Genomic DNA, 18,613 nt, shown 5'->3' on the forward strand with positions numbered 1-18,613 from the left:
ACGGTAACTTTTATTAGAAAAGTTCGCGGTGTCGCATCGAATTATGCACACAATGATCCGCGTCGTCGGGCTTCGACGGAAGATTTCTCGAGCGAATGGCGTCAAATAACCTCTGACGTTTCCCTGCTAAACGACCAATATTGGATTCTAATCGTGTATAGACTGTTTCCGTTTCGTAAACGAACAATTAAATAGAAAATATGTAACTTATAATACTAAGACACGGATTATAAAACTCTTACATTTAAAGTAACTTTAAAAAGAAAACAATTGTAATAATGACGAATGTAAACACCTGATGGGCCTCGTTCAACTTGCGCACGCTAACTGACCGACCAAAAAATTCTCAAAAAATATCTACGTCCATCGAAAAAGTACGGTGAATGTTATTTTAAAATTATTAGGAGTGCTATAGATCAAATAACTTTATCAAATAAGATTGATACTTATGTCCCAAGATACTAGAGTACGTACTAGAAGAAATACTATATTTTCTCTTCTGGAAACATCGGAGCAAAGCATAATAATTGCTGAATTCTTGAATTATCCAAGCTTGTAATGCGGAATAGCAGCTCATCTGTCAAATGATAAAGTAAGATAAAGTAAAAGATAAATGTAATAGTAATAACAATAACAATAAATATCATGCGTTGGCATACTCAGACTGTTAGATACAGCTAGCCAAACTTTCTCGTATTCTCACACAATGAAACCCGAAATAGAGCGTAGTTAATCCATCCGTCAACCAAGTCGACGAAATATCTTCTCCAAGCTACCCACATCGCCCGTCCTCGACAGAAGCCGACTAAGCCATGCACGGATGAAATTCGAGGATGATCTGGATCGCGTGTAATCGTCCACAAGGTCGCAGGCGACTCGTTTCCATTGGCGTCACCGTGCTAACGAGCAATTACAGCGAGTCCAGGCTCATGGAGGGCGGGTCAATTTTACAGGCGCATCGATCGGATTGTGCAACAAGTTTTCAACGACGAGAAAGAGAATCGATCGAAGGCTCGACTCTGTCTGTCCGCCCTTTTAGTCGTTCGTATCGATGAGAAAGCTCGGATTTGCAGCGGGGCATAAATCCGAGCTTAAACGACGCTCACCGCCATTTATAAAGCGGTTGCTCTGTCGCCTCGAAGTGCCTGCGCGTCGATTAATGGAATTCCTCGGCGACGTAGCGATCGTTCGTGCGAATAAATTCACGAAGGGTCGCCGGAGATCTCTCAGGGAAAAGCGGAGAAGGCCCTTTGCCCTTCGTCGCCACCCCGGCTGATCGTTAATGGGACTCTGACGGAAATTGATTCGCCGAGTAACGGTGAATGCGGCGTTTAGCGACGCGCATCCTTCGATACTCGAGAATTCTCGATACAATAAGACTTGTCTGTGCGGCGAGCTCACGAAGACGGCTTTAGGAACGGCGGAGCTAATCAAATCCTGAATCTGTAGACGTCAGGGTTGCGACGAGCCGTGAAGCATAATGTATAGCTCCGGAAAATATTTCGACATTTATCATAGAAATCTTTCAGATATATCGTGTGCGTTATATGAGACGTTTCTAAATTTTATTGCCACTGTGATTGAAGGTTTGAAACTGTAATTTGAAAGCAATCTGAAAATGTATATAGATGCTACAAGATATTTAGCGATATATAAATTTATCGAGTCTCGTAATGATACTATGACATTTCAAAATGTTTCATATAACTTATTGGTATATTCATGAACGGTTTCTACGACTGTTCGAATATTTCATGAGAGATATTTACTCTATCTTTGAAATTAGTTCATTTAGCAGAGAGTTTCAAGACCTTTGTTCTTTTCTTACGGATAGATGATTTGTCGAAGTTTTTATGCTTATGAATTGGATAAGGACTTGCTGCAAAGAAGTAAGACAAATAGAGAGTGTCCGTAGGTAAACACCTAGTGGATCAAGGCAACTTCTACTCAGGATTTGTGGTCTAGATAGTAGGCTTAGGCAGAGGCTATTTGTTGGCGGTCTGGAAAGGCTCAATTGATTGGGGTAGTTGTCCGGCAAACAAATCCCTATCCAATCCACTTTCTGCTCTGTATCTGCTTCTAGGAGTTTCGAATGCTATTTGTACAGATGTAACGCGGATCCTATCAGCCATTCCTGCAAAAGAAAAATTGGTTAATATGGAATCGTCGGGACTTCAATTTAGGGGTTGCAAATGGCCAATTTTGTTATGGAGACTGGATCTGTCGTTGAAATGAGACTTTTATCAAATTTATCATCACCCCTCGTTGTTAACCGAGTTTTGACTATATCGCGGCTTCTTAAACAGATTTGTTAAGACCCTGACGGTGATTCGAAATTGGTTCACGAAACGGTTGAACCACGAGAAAGCAATCCCTAGCGTAGGGGTGCTAAGTAGGAAAGCAATTTTGCATTCCAAGATAGAGTGTGCCGAAGTGAAATTGGGAAATCGGCTGGTTTGCATCGCTAATTAATTCTAACTACACTATTCGCTGAACTTGCGAAACTTCGATAATCCTGTAGCTGGTTGTTCATCGTACACGTTTTCTTACGCGGATTAACAATCGCAGACAAATTTATTACGACCTGATACTTTAATTCCTCTTTTATTAGGTTGTGATATATAAAGTGCCGCGATATTCGAAAATCGTTTATTCAGATTGCACGAAGAAGTTGCTACTTGAATTAATAAAGGATTATTTTAATAAAACACGAACATGGTACTGCTTTCAATTTCATTGAAATACTCGCTAATTCGTCTTGATCTTTATCATCGTTTGTAAATCAAGGCACGTTCCCCGAACGCAATAATATGAAGAGGGTTTCTCGCAGAAAGAAAGACATTTGTAAGAGGGCAAGTAGCCGCAAACGATGGTGAAGCGTAGATCGCGCAAATGGACGAGATGAGGCCGTGGAAAAGGAGTTAAGACCAGCTGGCAAAAAGTCTGGAAGACGGCGAAGCCAAATTTCTTGCTCGACCACAGCAAAGACAGCCGACGTCGAGGCTAAAGAGAGTGAAACTGCTCTTGCAATTAGCAACGCCCGGCGTATACCGATAAAGTCAATTAACCTATCGAGCTAATGAAATACCCACTGACGATTAGCCCTCGTTTCCTTGCGACGAGCATCGCGCTCGGTGATAAGGGGATATACGTGACTCAAATTCTCCATTGTGGCCGACGTTATATCTTCGTATCCAAGGAATTAAAATGTTCACCGCGCTTGCAGGCGCTTTTACACGCTTTCCCGCCTATCTCTCGTTTTAATGGACGATTCGTGTGCCTCTGGTAATTAACAAGGATAAAGATACAAGTGTGTGTCGCCAAAGTTTCACAGATATTTCGAAAGTTACACGATTTAATATACATATAGAATATTTGGTGTACGTTACGCGTGCGAATTAATTGATCTTCTCCTTTATGCACCGCACAAATTACTGGCGCTACATGTAAAAGAGGTCGAACTATCGTGATTGGAAAATTGAATTTACTACGGTTAATGCATTTCTTAGAGACTTTGCGCAACCCAGAAGAGTTGCCCGAGTGTTCGGCAGTGAAACGATTAAAACTCGACGAAGTATTCAAGTAATTACAGAGCAAAATCGGTATCGAACCGCGTGCTGCCGCAGAAGGTTAATTGCTTTCGGTATTTTACGCCCATAAAGCCCTCGCAGACAGACAGGATACCTTCTTGTGTGTACGTTCAGCCGTCGAAACTTCCAGTTTCCCTGCGGAAACTTCTTAAAAGCAGTATCGAGATGCGCAACGTTCGGCTGACGTTTAAGCAATTAACCGCTAATTACTCAGTCATTCATCGCACTTCCATCCTGTCGAGTTCGCAGAACTCCGACCTGACGCGTTCAAAGCAAACAACATCTGACATATCCAGAGTAGAACGAGTCCAGTGATTCAATTTAAACTCTCGACCATAAGTCACGGATCACTTGTCAATCTTAGGCATAAGCTTTGATAAAATCTTCAAAGCATAGTCCTATTAACTTTCATTTTTTCATTAATCCGTCAAGGACCAGATAGCGCTTCATCGTTATGTTATAACCATTGTAATTTCTGTAAATATCATAAAATTCTAATACCATCTATACGAAACAAATGAAATATTAAACGAATCTCTAGAATTACCAGTCACAATACAGTCATATCACAGTCACAATATTAGAGAAGCAAAATTCGATAATACAAGATAATTTTTAAAAAAATTGCAAATGGGACGTTTCGGTAACACAACGATGGTCTCTAGTGGGTCGTCAATAAACAAATAAATAATACATAAATCTGTCCGGAGAAAAAACGAATCGTCAATTGCAAATCACCAACCGGCCAACGATCGATCGTTCTAACGACCTGTGTGCGATCTCCATTCTATCAACGACACACCGTAAAGTTCCAAAGAGTAGTCCAGGCGGACTAAACGAAGCGGTCCATTCTGATCGGTCGTTCTCTGGTTTCGCGCGTCAAAAATAAAACGTCGCTTCCACCGTCAGTGACGATCTCCTCTCCCTTCCGTCGTCTATCGTCCTTTATGGGAAACCACGAATAGCTCGTAAGTTCGCTGGAGACCTCTCTTCTATGAATATCTCTCCGGGCGAAACAACGCGATATGCTTGCATAGAGAGGAACAGAGAAAGAATGAGAGAGTGAGACAGAGGGGGACGGGGAAACAGAGAGGGCTAAAGAGAGAAAGTGCAGCCCTGCCGCAGACTCGGTGACGTGCCCGAGGGCACTGCACTCCACCGTCTTTCGACCAATATTGTGACACGCTCCGGATTTTCCGTGGCTTTATCACAACTTCCTTACCTCACAGAGTTCCCTGTTCATCTGTCATCATCAATGACACGACTTCGAGTGGATCGATCAACTTTTAACTTCTTGCCTCGTTTAATTTGTGATTTGTGGTGTGGTAAATTCATAGAAATTCTTAGACGTTAAAACAAATAGTTATATTCACTTCTGAGTTAGATTCGTGTTTTTTAACTTTGTGATTCAAGAAAATATTTGCACATTTATCACATGGGTAACTATTACGGATACAATATGTTTTTTATGGGTAGACCGAGACTTTTTATGCACTCATGAAGAATTTGAATACGTGGAAAGCGTTCAGGAGATACATAATGTGCAAACACATACAAAATGTCCAATTTCTAGAATGCGAAACAAATATCCATTTAGGTTTCATTTGTATTTACACAAATTCGTAAAATGTTGTGTATATAAAAATTCATAAAAATTAGACGACTGCGATAAATCTCTTGTACGAAATATCGCTACAAGTTATCCAATATCTTCTTAAGCTACTCGTGTTTCGTACACGTTAAAAACAGTACGTTACCCCACCTCTAAAAGCGTCAACAAAATTTGGAGTGTAACTGATTCAGGTTTTATGACAGAAAGAGAGAAACATTGAACGGCGTAATAGAATAGCTATATTAATTTCGATGATTGAGCGACGACGTAGTTTGTCATAGTGTTGATAAAAAATCAAACTTTTTGACAATTATTACCGCGAAAAAATAATGCCTGTAATAAAGAAAGACCGTCACTCCGGGGAAAATAAATGACCCGTCGCTCGATGAAAATTGTAATTCGAATAAACCAACGGTGTACAGGAATAATGACACGCAAAATAACACGCTTGTCACGCTCGGGGATTGTCCAGTGCGTTCGCAAAAGCGCACAATGCCTCTCTGTTGGCATCACGGCTAACGTCAGCCGTGTCAATGCACGCAGATCTAATCATTTTCATTATCGAGTTGTAACGCCGCTCTAATTGATTGCAATGACATGTTTCTTTTATTACTGGCTTGAATTAATGCGCCACGCTTTGAAATCCTATATTTTATTCGTGCGCATTAACGCGGTATGAATGTCGTCGTGTGACTACTCGCTGCTTCCAACGAGTAATTCGCGAATGAACGTGTAACACAAATCGAGAGAAAAATTAAAGGATGCTTTTCGACCTATAAAGCATTTCGGTTGGAACGAAAATAATAATGAAGGCAGAATACCGTGTACGCGTGCAAATCGGCTTTTTAATTCTGAATGATTAAACGAAGCTATTTATGGTTGTAATCCGGGAATTTTTATTTCCAAATATCCTCCTGCCTCATTCTGCGAATCGATGCAGTACGTATCGTAATATCGTTTTGTAAGTAACGTTGTTTTTTACTTTGCAGTATGGAGTTCTGATTATAAAATAAAATCAAATTGTGGCTACTAAAAGCAACTAAAACGATTGCAAATAGAATTAATATAAACTGAATGACACTAGTAAATGGCAAAAGAATTTTGTTCTATCGCGACCAAGTTTTGTATAACACGCTTCATATATTCATAAAACGTATCAACAAGTGTTCGAACAATTTCGTGAGTTGTTATACGTCGTGGATTCAACGTGGCCGTAAACCTTACGAGAGGCTATATCACAGGGTCTGCGTGGAATATATTGCGTTAGCAAACCACGAATTCGACCTGTTAGCCGCACACAGTTAGGAGACAGGCTGGCTCGTCGTATACACGTCCGGCGTCTACACCTCTGGCTCTCAACGTGATGCGTCAGACGACTGAAAAGCAGACGTTTATATAACGAGGCAACTTTATGAAAAGCTAACTGTAACTCTGTCGCGAGTTCGTCGTCGGCCTCCTTCAGCTCTGTTTCACAGGACCGGCTGAAAGTGCCGTGACTTCTTCCAGTCTCCTTACTAATCAACTCCCTCGGCTAAACTCTCTGCTCGTCTTCGTCCCTCCGTCACTGTCACAGCGCTTTTCTGTCTATTCGCGGGAAAGGGAACTCGTTCATTGTTCTCGAGGGCAATTAAGATTTAAGTTATAACAAAGACGCGTTCTCGCTTATCGTTACCGAACGTTTCGAGGGGAAGAGTCCCGCGTCCAGCGTTTCCTCGAACGACTTAAACGGAGGGCTTAAAACGTGAGAAAAACGTGAAGCATCTGTTCGAGCGTTTCTCGAGAGGATATCGAGGGAGTTTACGAGTCTGTTAAACTCGTTAGAAACGGTGTCGAAATCCGAGCACGCTCTTTATACCCGATCAACGTGAGCATGACGCGAAATAAAGTGGCAAGCGCGCAACCACTGTCGCAGATCATAATTACATAATAATTACATAATAATTACACAATGTTCAATATCGCAGCGTGATTTTCGTTATTTTAACGGTTACCGGCTGTAATTAATAATTATCATGTAAATATCCAATTGACGATCGTATCGATTTATCAGTCAACTCATTCAAGTGCGTTATTATTTCGCGTTTCCAAACAATACTTCACAATACTAAATTACAATAATTTGCTCTTGCAATTAACATACCCTCGACGTCGGCTCTTCGTCCAGTCAGCTTACATTTTCACCTGTTAATTACTGTGATTTTAATTCGTTTCGATTCCACCAGCCTCGATGTTGCTCGCGATGTTTCCTTTGTTAATTAACCCATATCCTATTTCGTATCATCTATCGTTCGTTATCACAGACCGCTTTAATGTTTGCCGTCATCTCGATTCATTTACTCCTCACAAGCGGGACGAAATTTCTCCATAATTGAGATAGGGAGCAGAGCAAGAGAAGAATGGGGCAGCGCGGGCGCGCGAATCAGAATGGTAAGAGAACGGGGGCGCAATCTCTATACCTCAACTTTGAATCGTGCCCGAAATTCCTTGCCAACGGGAAATATCACCGGGGTCAGGAATTATTCTGATGCGGTATTAAACGAGGAATCCTAAGATCACGGGGTTAAGCCGGGCAAAATTCGGGCGTTGAAATAGTGTCGTCGCGTGACACATGCGCCATGCTCGGTCGCTGTCTTCAAATTATGAAATTGTGAAATTCGAAACGTTTCGTAAATTCGAAATTAGCTACAACTAATAAACGACATACCATGCAACATCGTCGTTCGTTCCTATGTATTATCATGAACTGTGTTAAGATTCACGGAGCAGAATAATCGACGGGCTTGGCATCAAAATTTGGAGAGCGGTCAGAGAGAGACAGAGATACGGAACGAGGTGAATCCGGATTGGCGGCGACACGAAATGCCACTCAGAAGTCAGGCGACGGGTCGGCGAGTGTCAAGACACTCCCCTTGAAAAGAGACGTCACAATAAAGTCCGGTGAAAGGGAGCAGAGTCCGGTGAAAGGCAGCAGAGTCCGATTCCAGCGAGTTGGCTTGCAAGAGAAGAAAACGTGCTCCTGCCCCCATCGTGAAAAGGCCGGAAGCGAGGTCGCATCCGACTTTTTGTCGCTCGGTCTCGCGAGGAGACTCGTTAATACCTGGCCTCGGTGTTTCAGGCGTATCAAGCGCGTGATTCGTGCGACATCGCTGAAGTCCGCCCTTTTGATGTCTCGCCTCCCGATGATAAGCAGAAAAAGGAGAGGTGTATGCACGCGCGGTATGTCGAGCCTCGCCGCGTCGCATTTAGGTCGAAGCGACGCGACGCCTCGGGCCGACATCACTGCGAGAAAAGACTCGTTCCTTACTCTGCTCGTTAGCGTCGGATTATTAAAGATTCATTATTCTTACAACGGCATTGACCGCCGATATCCCCTTGGAAATAAGCTTCGTTATCGAACAGAGACTTGGATCTTATGAGAAGAACGGCGTGTATCGAACTTGGTATCTTCGGTGTCCCGAACGCTCTTAACGTTTCCCTGATACATAATACGAAAGCCTGGAGAATCGATGAAAAGCTTGGAATCAGTTGTAGGGAAGGTTCGATAAACGTACACGCAACAAAAGCTTTTCCATACTTTCCAGAGTCCTCCTGGCCGCTTATCGCGTGTACCACGCGCAAACGATCTCCGAGAGGCATTTCCTCGCGAGATAATGCGGGAGTGGTCGATGAACAGATGAAAGGGAACCCAAGGGTTTGCCCCAGACAAAGCTGGCCGCGAAGCTAGAGGGGACTTAATGCGACGTTACTTTGTTTCATAAGTGTCCCCCATATCTGTCGGTCCCGAGTTAGGTAACTATTACTCGTATTTACCCGTCGTGAGTGTTTCCCCTTTCCCTCGTATCTTGGTTATGCTTCGACATACGATCGCCAATGGTGCCGTTCGTGGCCGCAGGCCATTGTGAAACACCGTCCCTCGTGTCACTTGTAACCTCTCTGTTCGAAGAACCTGGCCTTTGTTCATACTCACCAATTCCTATTCTATTTGCCTCATCTTGAAATTCATTTTCGAAAACGCTTGACGGATTACTTTGTTCTAAAAATCCATCGATAGTGACAAAACGAGATTAAGAGGTAATTTTTCAACTGCGTTGAAATTTGTTACAGCTATGATTATCAATTCTGACAAGAGAATTTGTCGGACACATACGTTTGTGTTACGACGTTAATAACTTTCCAAACTTTTCTCTCGTATAATTTTCATTCGGAATAGCTGTCTTTTATAGAGCAAATTAAAAGTTCCTTTTTACAGAGTGGATGTTGAAACTTCCGTTGAGTATTATTATTCAGTACTGTGTTAAGTTTCCGAGAAATTTCCAATGCAAGATCGTTTAACGTTACGATATTGTAAAATATCTCCGCGCGATATTAAACGAACGCATCAACGAACGCGTGTTTCGTCGAGAAAAATCGTATTAATAGCGAGACGAATCAACGGAGCGAGAGAAATAAATTCAATTAAAAAGCTGAGAAATCATTATTTCTTTCTTCTTTTTATTTATCTTACTTCGACAAAGAGTTACGAACGAAGAGGAAAAAATACTACCTGTCCTTGTCGCGAAACTAGCTATTTCTCGAAACTTTAAGACGCTCCAAAGGCGATCGCATTAAGTCGTCTGCCACTTTATCGGAATTAAATTAGCCGAAGCTAGCTCTCTTTTTCACGAAAGAAACGACGACGATGCGAAAAGATGTTTTCATTGCGAAAAATTCGTTCCCGTGTCTCGTACATCCACTCGCGATTTTATCACCCTTTCGTAGTTTTGCACCCACTCTTGATTTGTCTTCCGCAATTTCAAGTGCAACCGATGATTCGAATGCGAAAAAATACATATTTTCCTTCAATTTCCACCTGGATTCAGCGGAGAAAACTTTGTTGTTGTTTCTTAATTGAATTCTGAAGTTCTCGAATCTAATTTAACTTGGTCGTCGGCAACGAAAATGGTAGCGGAATCGTAGGAATTGTTGATAAAATAGCTGGTATTGTTGCACGAAGAGCTCGTCTCCTCCAAATAACTCGCTTCCTTACCTATTTTTTAATCAACATATTGTTCCAGATATCTAGATGCAGCTAAACATGAATATCGACGAGCTCGAACAAAACGAGCAGAGACACTGGAAATCCCGGGACGGCATCGTTAGCTTGGTAACTGGAAATCGCGAAAAGTCTGCTCAGACTCGCAGACACTGCGCTCCTCCGTCCGGAATTTGCAGATTCATCGATACGTTGACTTTACATGATCAAATATCGTAATGAAGTGACGAAAGCAGCTCAGCGCGTCAGCTCGTAAACGCGAATCAAAGCTGACGATGCTTCGCGTGTGTATGTACGCAGGACATGCTGGTTGAAACTACATCTGGCGCAAAATCATCAGAATTTCACCAACAACATTGCAATGTTCTCTCGTGCTCGATCGAATGGAACGGTATCCCATGTTTGGAAAGTCGTACGTGCGTGTAATGAAAAACGACGGTATAATATCAGAAATAACGTTATCGCAAACCATTCAACGGCGCGCGTGGATTAGTGAATAAAATCATATCAATACTTCGTTAGAGCACTTCCATTAAAAGCGCTCGAGTATCACTCGAAAATTCGAAGAAAAAAAGGCAGAACGTCCATCATCTCTTCCTCCGAAGCGATATAAACGGGTTATTGGTTCGAAGCTGTTCACGAACAGATCGTCTCGAGGAACTAATTATTTCTGATTTCGATGCTACCGTGATTTCCATGGAAATTGGCTGCTGGAGTACTTAAATCTCGCACTCATCAGATATCACGCGTGTTCTATTAACATATGCCTTGCAAGAGAGCTCATAGCCCGTCATTCAGCCCATTGGATAGCTACAGAGGCAGAAAGAAACGAAGAAGCCCGAATGGATAGAGAAAGAGAGGGCTCTTTGTACTTCACAGCGAGAGCTTCATGCCTTCGCCAATCTCCAACGATACAAAAACTTAATGCTCGCGAGCTTCCTGCTTGGTCGTCGCAGTTTTTCTAACTGGACGGACCTGATCGACCTTTTCTCTTCTCGTCGCCTCGTTCCATCGTGCGTTCGCTCTAGAAGAGAGGACAAAGTGATCTCGAATTAATGGAACACCCTTTGTGTCGGGCTGCGTCGCACGGAAACAAAAATAGGTAGTGTTTAATTGAAAAATACGCTATTATTCGGTAAAGACTTAGGGAAAGAGAGAGAGCAACCATTGTCATTTGCATTTTCACCGTTTCGTCACGCTTTTTCTTCAATTTTTGTCGACGCGGCGAACGCTAGCCGCAACGTCCCGAGGCTCGTCACACGTTTTCCCTGCCAGCTACCGCGATTTTCAAAGCGCTTTTTGATGAACTTGTGATTGGAAAAAGCGTATTTCTACCTCGCTTGTCACTTACTCGAAGTGCTTTTTTCTTCCCCTCCCTTATTTTCCAATTCTTACTCTTTTAAAGTATTTTTTCCATGAAATATTTTTAATTATACCCTTGGCACCTTTCTCTAGCGAGATACAGTAGAACTCCGTTTATATAAATCTGCGGGAGACAAACAGACTCATAGTGGAAGCAGGCAACCTGCAAAGTTTAACTAACTCTGACACAGAGTATATATTTTGAGATAATAAGGAAGATTGTGAATCATAAACTTCAATTAATCAGGCACTAATTACAAGTAACATTTCGTCCGTGTAAATAAAGTTCTACTCTGTTCGAAAAGTTTAACATTTCATTCGAATTAAATAAGCCATTCCATTTTAACGTAACTTAAAGTGATTACGTGAGGGATTGCAAGTACTTACGATAGTGAAAAAGGAGGGGAAAAACGGAAAGCATCGTAGCCAGCGCGCAGAGGAATAATATCTCGGAAGACATTAATCACGGTGAAAATATTAGTCAAGGAGCCGTTAAGATGCGGCATTGTCTTATTGCAAAAAAGTTTGATAAACGAGCCGGTTTGAAATATCGTCTCTAGGAACGTCATCCGCGAAGATATTTCGTGATACATCACATTATCGCGCCACGATTAAGCGTGATTTTCCATGCGAATCGATCGCTGAAAGGTCTCGCGCGCTATCTTTTTGCCATCCGCGAAATGAACGAGAATTATCATTTTCTTGTTCGATGATCTTAAAATTCATCGCATGTCTGAAAAGAGTTTTCATACGAGTCAGTGCATCGTAGTTAACGTTTAGTGGAAAATTTCAATTGTGGATATCGGCTATATGGTCGTACCAGGCATGATTCAGCCTTTTAATGAAATAATGGAGAGGAATAACCCTCTCTCAGCCCGAAATCAGATTGCACAAATTCTCGAGCGCGAGCAGGGGAGATCTGAAGCGCGTCGATCTACTACGACTGCTGTGTAAATTTCCCCTCTCTTTCTCTCCTCCTATTCTCTTTTCTTCTCTCTCTCTCTCTCTCTCTCTCTCTCTCTCTCTCTCTCTCTCTCTCTCTCTCTCTCTCTCTCTCTCTCTCTCTTTGGATTCTGTCGGGGATCCTCTATTCCCGGATATAAATTATCGTCCACCATCGGACGGGATACTGGTTTATAGGCTGGGGACCGAGCACACGCACATGGCGCATACTGGGGAATTATTTTAATGCGAGGGATTGATCAATGCGTTTTAATGTCACTTGGCAAAAAATCAGACCATCGACCAATCGAAAAATCGAACATCACACAGGCATTCTATAATAAACTTTACGTATACTCAGGTTATTGTATCGTTTGATTACTTCTCTGCATTATTACGAAGAGGAGATGGAAGAGGAACGAGCGTCAAAGAAAGTCGGAGTTGAATAGTTCGGCGCCTCGATAGAAAAATAAACCGTAAGAAACTTTTTCCTCTCGCGTCGTTCGATTTTTAGTAGCACCAGTCAAACAGCGACTTAGAAGCAACTACTCCTTTGACCTGATTCGATTTTTTCGCAATCCGTGTCACGAGCAATTTCTGTGAAATTTGTTTCTTGATCTTGCACGAATTTCCTCTGTTGCGACGCTACGGAGACAATTTTGACGATATTTCCATTCTGCTCTTCGCAAAATGTATTATTTCTCCTTGTTTCAGCGAGAAATATCAATGAGGCGGAAAAAAAGAGAGGAGACACGCGAGAACGGGTGAGACAGACGTAATTATCCGAGTTATTCTGTTCTAACTAAGAATCTTAACATTTTTACGAACGAATTGATGATTAGAGGAAACGCAAATCATCTTTCGTTTCCTTCGCTCTGTCGTAAAAGCGACCTGCTTTTACTTCGCCGTAAACGCAGCAGTTTTTAAGAAGACAACCTTATTCCCTTGTAAAATCTATCTCTACGAGCACTCGCCGGAAATGCAGACGGGAATTTCTCTAGAGAGGATGTTCCTCCACCCATAAATTTTATGCAAAATTGGTTTGCTTGTTCTATGTCTGTGAGACAAAACGTCAACGAAATAAAACTTGCACGTATCAGCACAGCCGTTCATCATACGCGACATTTTTATCTTCGAACAAAAGGGACCATAGAAATTCTTCGATAATCTTCCCAGAATATATCTATGTTAACCCGTGGTAATGGTATTTCATAGAAAAATCCTTCTTCGGGGTGTATTAAAGAAATGGAAAGTCTTTCAAACGCATAGTAAATGAATAAAAGTGAAAATTTTAGTACTCTCAGTCACATTGGTTACATTTGCCTGACATTTCAATTTCAAGAACATATTTTAAGTTGTATATTCTTCAATTTACATCCTCGTATTTTGCTTATATATTGTACTTATTATGTACTTGAAGAAACATTCAAATACATTGTATCCAGCTCTTGAATGATTAATCGTATTAACTTTGTTCGTCAGAAAATGATCTATTTAGTTAATCCTTATCATCTTGGAAACACTCTCTGTGGCGTGTACTATGGTTAGACTGTAAATTTTTATAGAAATTCATACTCACACGATCATAACGCTAAACCACTGAAACATGAATAGAAATTTCTTTCACCCTCAAAATATTATTATTACGAGTACATATTTTACTTTGGATACTTTGTATGCTTTTTTGCACATAATGTACATTTTCACATTTTCACATTTTCACATTTTCTCTTATTTAAATTTCCAACAAACGTACAATAAACATCCGCAGTTTAATTATAGTAATTTCCTTCGAAGTCTATGTATAACAATATGACGAGTTTACCCCGCAAATAAAAAAATATAAATATTCGCAACGTAGACAGGTGTGACCACTCCTCTTTAAATAACAATTTATCGTATGATTTTGTTGATTCTGATCCGTGTTTAAAAGGGTTGATTACACGCCCTATTCGTCGCAGAGAACTGTCTGCCGACGTAAATCGAATGAAAAAAACGAGATGCATGTGGTGTACATAAAATATAATATTCAGCGAACTCGGAATTATGCAAAAGTTGTTTTAACGTGTTGCAAATGGGAGAGAGAGAGAGAGAGAGAGAGAGAGAGAGAGAGAGAGAGAGAGAGAGAGAAAGAGAAAACTCGTGGCGTGCCACAACGAAATAAACGGAACAAGTGCGGACATTATTCTCAGTGACGCGGCAACGTTTCAATTAGTCTGCATCGGAAAATTTCCTCGTTATAAATTAGCAAATTAATCGATGGCAGAAGGCACGCCATTCACCTTTCTCTCTGCGACGCCAATTTAAAACTGCGTTTAATTAAGTTAACACCGCGATTCGCGGACCGGTTCACGTCGTCGAGCCAAGCTTTTAACGTCCGTTTCCTTTCTTGCACGTGAAATGAAACGACATCGCGTCCCTGTTCTTCGACATCGATCGCTTTTATTCCAAGGTAAAGATATTTTTTATTGTCTCGCGATCGTTATTGAAACGTGATTTCTTTCTGCTTCTCCTTGAAAGGCATCCGTCGAACAATGCTAGAATAATGAAGCCGGAATCCTTTCTTATTTAGTCGATAAAAGAATCTGCAGTTTCTTTTTGTTGCTCTCCGCTCTTAAATTCAAACGCAGTGACTTCAGCAGCTTCCATCGAAGTTTTCAGAATTCGTTAAACCTTCCAGAAAGTTTATAACCGCTTTTCAGACTGTCAGAACTATATAGAAAATAAAAATCTTCGTGTTTCATATTTACACCCCGATCTAAAACGTTAGGACGCTTATAGGAAATAAGATAAACCACAAAAAATTCTCGAAACTCGTTAAAACATCTGCAATTGTTATATTTCGTTTAGAATCTTGTGATGTAAAGAATGCTATTAAAAGTTTCGCTAATTGTCACAGTTTTCGCAAATTTTCCTCTACGTATTCTGAAACATTGTTTTAGACAAATATATAGTTTGACTCAATTCGCACGTTCTATACGGAATCAGTAAGTGCCCTAATACTTACTAACGACGGTGTACGTTACTTAAACCGTTCGTTTTAACGAGAATTGAAAACGCTATCGAAAACGAGAGACGTGACCGTTATTATACTTACCGCGATAACAATCGCCGTGGGAAAATGGTTCGCCCTCCGAGGCATTACATAAATCTGCATGCTTCTGATCGAACCGTTACTCTCGGGATAAAGGCAGCAAGTTCTCGCAACGGGTTTCGATACGCTGAACACTGCAATCATCCGGTATTGTGTGTTATTTTATAGGAACACGTTCGCGTTACGTGTTCCTCCCATCGTGGTAGCTTTTCCCCGAAAGGCGTCGAACGTGCGATCGGAGCGCGTTCAGTTGGTTAATCGCGACGAACGATGGCGAATGGAAACCGAGCTTTTCAGCCTGTCGACGTTAGGGGCCGCGTTTCTGCTTCATTACTGAATTCCATGCGAGAGGACACAATGAAGTAAAAATACAACGAAGGGAGCTACGGGTGCTGCATGAATGTAAATCGATGAACAGAAATCCTGCAAGCTCCAAACGAAAAAAAGAACAAAAAGACGAAAAAAAAGGAAAGAGAGAAGAAGTTTATTGAAAAAAAATGTCCAAGTCATAGACGAAGAATGAAATTCTGCTGAGAGATTCGAAAGGAAACGCGACTTTTCATACATTTCGCGAAAGTCACAACGTGATTAAAACGTTCAATTGAAATCGAACGTTATTTCAGCAGAAAAGCGAAGAAAACGTTCTTGACGCTTGATTACCAAACAAATGGGTTTTCTTTCTTTGATCCTGGAATTATTTCCATGTGGTATACGAACTGTGCAGGCGAACTGAATGATGCCGTTCGGAAACGATAAACAAAGAAAACGCAAATTTCCATGGCGCTTATTAATTATAAAATATCATGTACAATGAGCAACTCCGTACAGAAGTTCTCCCGTTGTTTGGACGCTAGGAAAAACTGGTTGCACTGCACAAATTAATTTCACTTTCTCTCTCTTGTCGATTTCTCGGACGTTTTGTCAGGAACGACAAAATCAACAATCGATCCGCTTTGATAAATTTTTAGCCAGTGGAAAAATGGCCGCGCAGAGAAGCTTTGCTGGTAATTGTTCCATTATATCGCACCACCATCATGAATTACAAAATTTCGGCACTGCCGTCGTTTGTCTTTCCGAGAACGTTTATACACAACGAAGTTTCAAATTTCCTTTCATTCATCGTGTCACTGCGCTGTGCTTGAGACGACTTGAAAATTGCAGTGGAGAAGTATGACAAGCACAATTTTGTTGATTTCTCTAACTTCGATGTCATGTAATAGTTAAAAGGGAGTAGTTTAAGCTTCCCTTAAAAATAGGAACGACCTATTCTCAATCCACAAATACAAAATTTGTTGCCATGGGAAACTATTTCACATAGTGTTATGCAAGAGCTATCGTATGAGAATCAACACCTTTCGAAAGAGCTAAGAAATCAATATTTTTGATGTACATATGTTTGAAAAAGAACTCCGCAACCAAATTCGATAAAAATCCAATTTTGGTAATATGTGACTGGTTGACAAGGTATTGGATTTTAAAATGAAAAACAGAAAATTGTCACATAACGTGTCTTTTTCGTATGATTCACATTTACTTGAAAAGAACGCTTTCTTCGTCGTATAAGAATGAGTGTTAGAATAACCGTACGAAGACACGAAAATGGCACAATGGCAGCTGGCAGGCCGTGTCGCTGATCAGTCGACAACCGCGATGGCATTAACGACAGCCTGAAGGCGTTCGCGTTTTCGCCTGGCCTCATCCAAAGGCGCGGAGAGCATTGAATCGACTGTCATAACCATTCGCGATTTCTATACGTGGATAGATATGTGAGCGCGATGAAAGAGAGCTTTGAGAGGGGGTACGCCCAACTTATCGCCGCGAAGAAAGCGGCGCAACCGTGAGAGACGGGCACACACGCTTCAAAATCCACGGTAAATATGCGCGACAAACGTTTCTCTTACGGAAAAGAGAACCTTTGACGCTCGTATTCGGAGCGTACGGGGCGGAAATTCTCACGTGGGAAAGCTCGACGTAGTCTGATTGCACACAAGAAAACTCCTGTCAGGGACAGGTCTTCCAGATATTTTTCAAATAAACAGGTCTCCTTGGTTTACAATTTAAATTTGATAAATACTCTGAATTGAAACAGCACGTTTTAAATAATTTGGTCAAACTGCATTTGGCAATGCGATAATGTCGTTGAAATTTTCCTTGAGTAAAGAGAAATTTTGAATTCTGACTGTTCAATATACGCGAGAAGAATGCTGATCGGTTTGCAATTTTTCCGTCCTGAATCACGTTTCGTAACACGAAACGTCGTAGAAAATGCCAGAGGAACGAGCGCGGTTTTAACAACGAGCAATTCGCCAAGTTGTGCGAATTCACAAAGAGAAAGAGCTTCCGCCAGTTCCACGTACTTGCAGTCACGACTTTCGGAATCTGATAAATCATCTTTTCGTTCGTCTTAGACAGTCTGTCAAAAAATGTCTCAAGTGCTTAGAGCGTATCATTTCTAATGGAATAGCAATTTTGGGGATTTGATAGCCAACGAGTAACGTCATTTTGTCGAAGCATAAAATTGCAAAAATTTCACGGTCGACGAGTGCGAAGAGATGAAACAAAAAAGGACTCGAAGCGCGAAAAAATAGTGGGTGGCGAGACTGTCGTCACGGTTAGGCGAGATATCCCCGGTGAGGAGTGGCGGAAAATCTCACGGACATGCCAAAGAGAGCTGTCCACGCTATTTATCCAATTTCAAACGGCACAGGTGGTGCGCAGCTTAGCAGCGGCTCCCAAATGTGACGGACGCATCATACGGTTAGGGTGCTCGAATTAATCCTCTTCCGGTACCGCTTCACGGTATCAGCGGATATCTCAAAAAAATGCCATGTTCCCTACGGTAATCTGGGATAATACGCAGAGAATTGGAAATTCGGCACGTCACTTTCCGTCCAGTGTTTGCCTCGTTTGTCCCCCAACTTCATTCATGACGTGAAGCATATGTTTAAAAAAAAGAAACTTATAAGAGAAATAAAAAATTA

General features: G+C 41.4%; 1 protein-coding gene and 1 long non-coding RNA gene across 3 annotated transcripts in view; one reads left to right on the plus strand and one right to left on the minus strand.

The window, feature by feature from the left end:
- The window catches only part of LOC126925039 (chaoptin-like), an 89,102-nt gene that overhangs the window by 21,772 nt on the left and 48,717 nt on the right, over positions 1–18,613 (plus strand). The gene's annotated exons all lie outside the window — the stretch shown is intronic.
- On the minus strand, positions 13,808–16,556 carry LOC126925065 (uncharacterized). Its single transcript, XR_007713790.1, has 2 exons — positions 15,636–16,556; positions 13,808–15,250 (listed from the first exon to the last, which is right to left on the minus strand). It is a non-coding gene; the product is annotated as an uncharacterized LOC126925065 (long non-coding RNA).

Source organism: Bombus affinis, chromosome 15, assembly GCF_024516045.1.
Source record: "Bombus affinis isolate iyBomAffi1 chromosome 15, iyBomAffi1.2, whole genome shotgun sequence".
In the NCBI taxonomy this organism is placed as follows: Eukaryota; Metazoa; Arthropoda; class Insecta; order Hymenoptera; family Apidae; genus Bombus; species Bombus affinis.